This window comes from Spermophilus citellus (genome assembly GCF_964194105.1).
Source record: "Spermophilus citellus genome assembly, chromosome: 18".
Taxonomy (NCBI): Eukaryota; Metazoa; Chordata; class Mammalia; order Rodentia; family Sciuridae; genus Spermophilus; species Spermophilus citellus.
In genome coordinates this window covers 18,186,141-18,195,218 of record NC_138200.1, presented here as the reverse complement: position 1 = coordinate 18,195,218, position 9,078 = coordinate 18,186,141, and positions in this window count along the sequence as shown.

The following is a 9,078-nucleotide window of genomic DNA, read 5'->3' as shown; positions in this document are numbered from 1 at the left end:
ATTTATTTCCAGTTCCTGTGTGTATCCTTCCTTCTCCATCTTTCTAGTGAGAAATTCGAAACACAGAAATGCTGAAGGAACTGTTCATTGAACACCATCTAGATTCTGCCACTGACATTTTTCTATACTTACTGTGTCTTATTTTTAATGCATCTAAAGTCAGTTGCAAACCGGCTTTAGTGGGCCACCATGCCTATAATCCCAGCAGCTTGGGAGGTTGAGGCAGGAGCATCATGAGTTCAAAGCCAGCCTCAGCAACTTAGTGAGGCCCTAAAAAACTCAGCAAGACCCTATCTCTAAATAAAATATTTAAAAAAAAGGGGGGGCGGGGGTGTGGCTCAGTGGTCAAGGCTCTCTGGATTCAATCCTTAGTGCTAAAGAAAATAAAATGAAAAAATAAAGTCATTTGCAGACATCAAAACCCACCTAAACCCACCATTACACATTCCTCTTTCAGTTACCTCTGGCTCATGAAGGAGGGGAGCTCTTCCTGTGCCAACTAACTAGGAAGCTTTGTTCGGGGCAGGGGAGAGTTTTAGTTTCTGTCCAGCAGGAAGCCTCCCTGGTTCCAGTAAAGTTCCCAGTTCCCAGGAATATGTGTCTGTGAGTCCTTTAACCTTCCGTTGCCCCAACTGGCCAGAAGCAGCAGCAGGAAAGCCACTCACCCCAGCCTCCTCCCTGGCAGCCGGGCTGCTTCCTGTCCAGACAAGAGTGTGATGACTCCTCCTCCTGTGCAGCCTCCCTGGCCCCGGGCCTTGATGGTAGCCGGTTCCAGAAGGTTCCAGGAGGTTCCAGGCTGCCAGGCTGTATATCCCACTCTTCTTATTCCAAACAAGTGGCTGCTGGTTTGACCAACAGGATGAGCTCTTTGAACTTTGCAGGCTTAGTCTGAGATCATAACTACGGACACTTTTTCTTCCCTTCTTCTTGGACCCATGAATTTCATTGCCTTGGTAGCCCTCCTCCAAGGCCATATGTATGGTCCTTTAGAAAACCCCTATTAGGCTGCAAGTGGAGAAGGCATAGCATGTAGGCTTTTGAGGTCTCCCTTATGGACCGGTGTGATTCCTCAAAAAAAGCATATGGCAGTGTTTTTATTTGCCAAAATAATAATAATAATTAACATAAAACTTTTAATATCCTGGGGATGGAGGAATGGGAGGTCAGGAGGAAACTTAGGGGAATAATGGATGTGTTGGTTAGCTCGACTATGGTGATGGTTTCATGGGTATCCGCATCTGTCAAAGTCACATATCAAATCGTATAATTTAAATATGTGCAGTTTATCATACATCAACTGTACTTCAGTGAAGTTGCTAAAATAGTTTTAACATTGTTATTAAATTTTTAATTATTTTAAACTCTTTATTGAGGTAGAACATACATTCAATAAGATGCACAAGTCTTAAACATACAGTGTTAATTAGGTTTTCATATGGATACCAGCAATACTTAGATTAAAATTCTTTGAGAATTTTTGCAACACCTTAGAAACTTCCCTGTGTCCTCGCAGTCATTACCTACCAAGGGTGAGCGCTGGGCTGACCCAGAACACCACAGATCAGTTTTTCCCATTTTCAAACTTCATATTAATTCTGAGGTTTGTGTCAACAGTTTGCTCATTTTTACAGCCATTTTACATTCCATTTTCTGAATATATCACAATTTATCTAATCATCCTATTACTAATAGACATCATTTCAAATTTTTGGCTATTATGAGGAAGACTTCTAATGTCATTCTCATTCATGTCTTTTAGTGACTATTTACAGTCTTTTCACTTGGGTATTGTAAGAGATTGAACTATGGTCTCAAAAGAAATGTCAACATTCTAGTCCTCAGAAACTATGACTCTAAGCTTATTTGGAAAAGAATCTTTGTAGATGTAATTAAGGACCTTATTTTGGATTTTCCCAGTGGACTCAAATCCAGTGACAAGTGTCCTTCTAAGAGACACAGGGAGGAGGAGAGGTCATGTGAAGACAGGTCACAAGTTGAGGAAGACCTGCCGGCAACAGAAACTGGAAGAGACCTATGACAGAAACACACCTCTGCTGACATCTTAACTTTAGATTCCCAGCCTCCATAATTCTGAGATAGTAAACTTCTGTTGTTTTAAGCCACCAAGTTTGAGGTAATTAGTTATGGCAGAACTAGGAAATAAATACAGATGTCATTTAAAATTTACTAACATCCATTTATATTTGTTTTTAACGTGTACTACACTCATACTGAAAAACACATTTTTAATTAGATGCTATTTTTTTTTTCCCATTTTATAGTCAAAGAAACGGAGGTACAAGTCTACATAGCCTCCGTGGTGAAGGTACATTTCTTTCAGGTAACCAGGAGCCTAATTGTTACCCTCAGTATCCTCTCCAATGTGAATCTATAATTTTATTTTGCCACATAAATACTCAATTATGAGTCAAGCTTGAGATTAGTACACATGAATTTTATTTTCAATTGAAATGAGATTTCTGGCCTTGCTTTCGATACAGTTCTGGATGCCTGGAAGTCCAAGAGCGTCTGATAAGGGCCTTCTTGCTACCTCATTACATGGTGAAACGTGTCACATGATGAAACAGCAAGTGTGCTCTCAAACTGAAGTTTTAAAAGTATTCCCAATGTCAGACAAACTTTTTCTTCTATTTCTGGAAACAAGCTGATGTTTTGCTCAATATGCAAAAGTGTCGAGAGTAGCCCCGTCTTAGTCCCTTGTGTGCTACTAACACAGAATACCTGAGACTGGGTAATTTATAATGAACAGAAATTTATCTGGCTCATGGTTCTCGGATCTGGGAAGTCCAAGATGTAGGGGTTCCCGGTGGCAAGAGCCTTCTTGAAACTTTAACCCATGGAAGAAATTGGAAACTTCTTAAGTTTCTAACACATTCAAACTATAGCAGGCCTCAGTGCATTTGTTAACATAGCTGCAAACCTTGTCAGTCACAGTGTGGGACTCTACTCTGAGAGCCATATTCTATCTAGAGGGGCCTATTCCTTGGGCAGCCTGTGCTTCTTCTGCTAGTATGTCTAGTTCTCCATCCCTGTCTTTTTTCCAGGTCTGCAAAACAAGTCCAGCTGTTTCCTATTACAATATGCTATAGAGAATTTTTAAAAATTTTTCTTTTCACAAAGCAGAACCAAAATATGCATAATTCCAATACATAGAGCAGAAAATCAACCAACCAACCAACCAACAACAACCACAACCCCCCCTCCTCCAAACTATACCTAATGAAACCTGCCCTGTTTGGAGGGCTTTTCTGACAACCTGATTGTGGAACAAAATGGAATCATTTCAGTTCCCTGTTCTTTGTTCCCTTTCCAAATATGCATGCATCACCTTCTCATTTTCAGGGTTTTCCCTGGGGCTGGAGTTGAAGCTCAATGATAAAGTGCTTGCCCAGCATGTACGAGGCACTGGTTCTGATTCTCAGCACAGCATATGAATCAATAAAAGAAAGGTCCATCGACAACTAAAAAAATATTTTGTTTTTAAAAAAAGAGTTTTCCTAATAAGCAGTATGGAAAAGCACCCAGAGCTAAATAAAGCCAAATTCCTGTATTTCTCCTAGCTTTATTTCCCCAGCACCTGGTTCCCAGCGTCTTGTATAACGTGGTTGTTGAAATCATGAACCATGGACGCTTAGTCAAACACCCTCTTGGGAACATATAATAGTAGCTTCCACGGTGATTGGGTACTTAGTGTGTACTCAAAGCCCAAGCCAAGCATTTTACTTATATTATCTCATTACAGCCTCTCAAAACCCCTTGAGGTGGGTAATAAACTCCATGCTTTATAGATGAGGGTTGTAAGCTCACTGACTGCAGGGACCAGATCTGTAGATCTGTGGCTTAGTTCCCCTTTTCTAGAAGAGCAGCTGACAATATATTTGTCACTGGGAGAGGAGAAAGTCTAAAAAAATATATTGCAATTGATCAAAAGACCCTCCAACCCTCACTACTGAAATGGACCCTCTACTATGTTGGAGGTTCCTGGAACGGTCCAGATGGGCTGACAGGTGGGATGGAAATTCCATTCATTATAAATCCCTCCAAAACAAAAATTTTACATTTGGTTTTGACAACTCCTTGTGGAAATACACCCCAGTGGTCAGAAAAAACAACTTTATTTAGGTTTGAGAAGCAGAGTGAGTCATGTTATTTTGAACTCTATCTGGGTCTTCTCAGACTTTTCAAGATAGCAATAAAATATATATAATGAGACCCAAAATCGAAAAGTAGGTGCTGGGAAGAAAGTTGGGAACAGGAAGACATGCATTAAGTCCAATCTTTAGTATTCTGGTTCAAAAAAATAAAGGGAAAAAAATCTTCATTCCTGCCCTGGTGCTAGTTCCTTGGGCAACTCAGTGTACACCAAACTTCCTCTGCAGATAGCCCCAAGTTCAAGGACAGGAAATGGCCTTGAACCTGGAATCTCTGCTGTAAGAGTAGCATCTTTTCTATTCAAGATGACAGAGGACAAAGTAAATGTTGATAGAAGCAAAAACCCAGTATCACTCAGAGGTCACTCTAGAGGGTGGCTGGGAGGGAACTGCCGGATTCACCCCATAGGAACACGTCAGTTTTGTAGAACTGGAGCTCAGTGTAGCCAGAAGGGTCAGAAGGTGAACCAAAAATTGAGGAGAGGACATCAGAGGAGCTGGGACTTTCCAGGGAGGAGTGTGCGTGGGACAGGGTTTGGTCCACATCAGACGCACTGGGGGAAGAAACCTGAAATAGACAGAGAACGTGGGCGGGATTTGATGAGACTGCGGGTACGGAGGTACTGAGTGGGTACATTCATGGAACAAACCAGAAGTCACAGTTCATTGGAAACAAACAGACACAGATGACAAGACAGCAAATCTTTGGGGGACATTTAAGATCCAAACTAGAGCACCCCCCCCCATTCCATTATCTCTGCCTTTCTCACCTTCAGGGAAGTCACAGGGTCATAAGACTGCCCAACAGAGTCCCACCTGGGGTGGGGGTGAATGGTCCAGATTTTGTGCTATTTCTATAGATTTTTCCACATGAAGTTGATGCATAGACAGGGTCTGTGATGGTTGAACCACTTTCACTCCTTTGTGGGTGCCCAACAGAGTGTGGGTCTGTATATTTCTGACAAACAATAAGCATTGAGTAATGTTTTCACTCCCCAGATACATCAAGATTTGCTGTGCTATCTCACCACAGACCCAAAGCCAGAGGCCTACAGATCATCAACTGGAACCTCCAAAACCGTGAACCAAAATAAACCTTTTTGCTTCCTCCACTGAATCTCTCAGGTATTTGTTACAGTAATGGGAGGCTGACTAACATAGAAAGGGATGTTTTTCAACTCACAGAGCATTTAGGGTGGGAAGCATGAGGACATTCTTAGGTAACCTTGCTCTGTTTGAGATTTCATTTCCACATATAAGTGCTTTCCCATGTTTCCAAGATCACTGGGTTCACATGAGTTTTCTTCTTTCTGTAGTCTCAACTCTGAACTTTATTCAAAAATCTGCCTGCCAATGCAGAAGGTCAGGAAAGGTAAAGAGAACACTGATTGGAAGCTCAGTTTCCCCCAATATTTCAAACCCTAAGAAAGAATCTTGAGTCAACCTTGATGACACCTGAAGGTACTAATCTTGGGCAAGGACAGAAGAGGGAAAAGATGTGCCAGGTGAAGCGAGGACAAATTGGACAGCTAGACACTTGGGGCCAGGTGATCTCCACCTACCTGCTGCAGGTTCCCAGGGTCAGCTTGAGCTTTGCTGCATGTTGCTTGACGCCTCCATCAGAGGTCCCTCGGGCATCTCTAGATAAAACTCTTGGCTGTTTATTTTGCAAAACATTCCAATTCTCTGCTGCCCTTTCAGTTGCTAAACCCCAGGCTTGGGGGATTTAGCTGGGTCCCACTCCTAAGTATGCACCGACAGGCAAGGGTCACACACATTTGAGGAAACTTAACCAAAATACATGGACAGCGACCCCATGTGGGCACTTTGGAAAACTCAGTACATTCAGGACAAGTTGAGCATCCCTTATCCAAATTGCTTGGGACCAGGAGTCTTGGATTTGGAATTTTGAAAAATTTTGGGTGGCAGGGGACGACTTTTAGGGAAACAGTTATCTAGCAGGGTGTACAGTGACTTCACTTGGGTGTCCTTGACCTAGGAGGATATCAGGAGGTGGCTTTGGGCCAGCTGGTGCCATCAGGCTGGGAAGGACCCTCCCCCGGGAACACCAGCTCACCACAGGCCACAAGAGGTCTCCAGGGCTGCACGGGGAGGTCATAGGATGCACCAAGTGTCCCTCCATCCCCTGGTGGCACGGAGGTAGTGGATGCAGTTCTCCAAGGGCACTGAGGCTCCAGATCTCCACCCCAGGCCCTGTAGGGCCCTTCATGGGCACCCAGCCATTCACAGAAGGCTGGTACAGGGCTGCCTTGTCCAGTGGGCACAGAGGGGCTAGGCCCATGGGCAAGCCACCAGCCCTGGGCATCAGAGCGCCACGTGTGTCGGAGACACCCAAGTCATCCTGAGGATCCATGCTAAAGTCCCCACCCAGGCCACAGAGGGTATTCATGTGGCTCTCACAGTCACCCTAGGGCCTGGGGTTCATGGACGGCCAGCGAGAGGCCAGAGGCAGCCTGGACCCCCCAGGATGTGGAGAAAGCCCTGAGTGTTCTCTGAACACAAAATTCTACACACAAAACTTATTTATTTATTTATTTGTTTGTTTATTTATTTATTTTTAATTTTTTTAGTTGTTGACAGACCTTTATTTTATTTATTTTAATGTGGTGCTGAGAATCGAACCCAGTGCCTCACACATGCCGGGCAAGTGAGCTTCCACTGAACCCCAGCCCCAGCCCACAAAACTTATTTATGGTTTCATATATACCTTCTCCACATAGACCGAAGGTAATTTTATACATTTTTAAAATAATTTGGGGCATAAAACAAAGTTTTGTGTACATTGGACCATTAGATGTGTGGCCTCTTGTCAGTACTCAAGAATTTTCAGATTTTGGAATATTTTGGATTTCAGATTTTCAGGTTAGGGATGTTCAACTTATATTGTAAAGATATCAGTTGCTGGTTATAGCTTAATAGTCAAATTCTCATTATTGGATTTTTTTTTCCTTTTGAAACTTGATAAACTGACTCTGGAGTAAGAAGATAAGACTTATCTGATATCAAGACTTATTATAGGGCTAAAGTAATTCAGATAGTCTATAGCTCAGGGCTGGATAGGAAATCAACCTGAGCACTCACAGACCGACTCCTACAGAGGAAGCAGGGCTGGCCGGGCAATCGGTGGGACTCTGGCTCACCCAGGAGCATTCGTGCCAGCTCCATTTTCATAGCTGAAAACCAGACACAAGCCAGTGTCCATGGGCAGGAAAAATGGATTAATTGTGATGCATTCTCACAATGGAATACTGGACTGCAGTAAAAATAGATGAAGTAAAGTTAACCTGCAACCACACAGATACATCTTAGAAATACAGTAGACTCTCCCCATTTGTGGTTTTGCTTTCCAGGGTTTAAGTTACCTTCAGTCCAAAAATATTAAAAGGAAAATACCAGAAATAAACATTTCACAAATTTTAAGTCGTGTACCAGTAGCATGATGAAATCTCACAGTCTTGCTCTGTCCTACCCAGGATGTAAATTATGGCTTTGTCCAGTGTATCCATGTTGTATATGTTACCTGTCCATTAGTCACTTAGTAGCCATAATCGTTATCAGATCCACTGCCGAAAAATTGGTACTTGTGTATAGGATTCTGAATATGGATTCAGAGGTTCCAGGCATCCACTGGGGGTCTTTTAATGTATCCCCAGAGGATAAGGGGCACTACTGTAATGTTAAATGAGAAAATCCAGTCCTAGAAGATGACGCATGACCTATGTACATATGGAATACATGACCATTATAACTCCACATCATATACAACCACAGAAATAGGCAGTTATACTCCATGTATGTATGATATGTCAAAATACATTCTACTGTCATGAATAAAAAGAACAAATAAAAAAATTTAAAAAGATGACATGTAATAATATTTCATTTGATTTAATAATTTATTTTTGGTACTAGGGACTGAACGTAGGGGTGCTTAACCCCTGAGATACATCCTCAGCACTTTTTATTTTGTATTTTGAGATAGGTTATCACTAAGTTGCTCAGAGCCTCACTAAGCTGCCAAGGCTGGCCTTGAACTTGTGATCCTCCTGCCTCAGCCTCCCTAGTCACTGGGATTACAGGGTGTACCATTATGCCTTGTAGATATGGTTTCATTTTATAAAACTCAAAAATAAACAAAACTTTAAAAATACATTATTTAGAAATACATACTAATGTGATTAAAATTATTAGAAATATAGTGGAATGATCTGGGCCTGGGCGCGGTGGAGCACGCCCGTAATCCCAGCGGCTTGGGAGGCTGAGGTGGAAGGATTGCAAGTTCAAAGTCAGCCTCAGCAATTTAATGAGACCCTAAGCAACTTAGGTTAAAAAAAAATTAGAATGCTAACTTTCAGATGAAGGGTAATAAAGACTTCTGGAAGAGAAGCAAAGTGGTATGAGAAGTGGCCTAAGGCAGTCACGGGTTCAAACTAAGAACAGGGTTTGGGCTCATTTTATTGTTACATATAAAAACTCACATCCATGATGCAGATACCCCTTTGTATGTGTCAATTATTATGTAATAAAAATGGAAAAGGAGGAGAAAAGTACCCAACTTAAGCCATGTGGAATGCCAGTGTTATGGGGCAGGTCGAGGAGAAGGAACTGTACTGAAGTGAGATGGGGGTCTCAGAGATGTAGGAGGGGACCCAGAAATCCTGGCCTACAGAGGCTGAGAGCTTCCCAGAGGGGAGAGGGGTGCCCTGGGTTCAAGACAAAGCAGGAAGATGAGGGCTGGCAGATGTGTTGGATTTGGCCACCAGGGTGGTCCCTGGACCTGGAGGCGCAGTTCTGGGGAGCAGAGGGCAGAAGCTGTTGGCCACAGTGTGGCGGGCTGCAGGCCAACGCAGGGGCGGACCACTACGGGCCTAGGATGAGGATGACC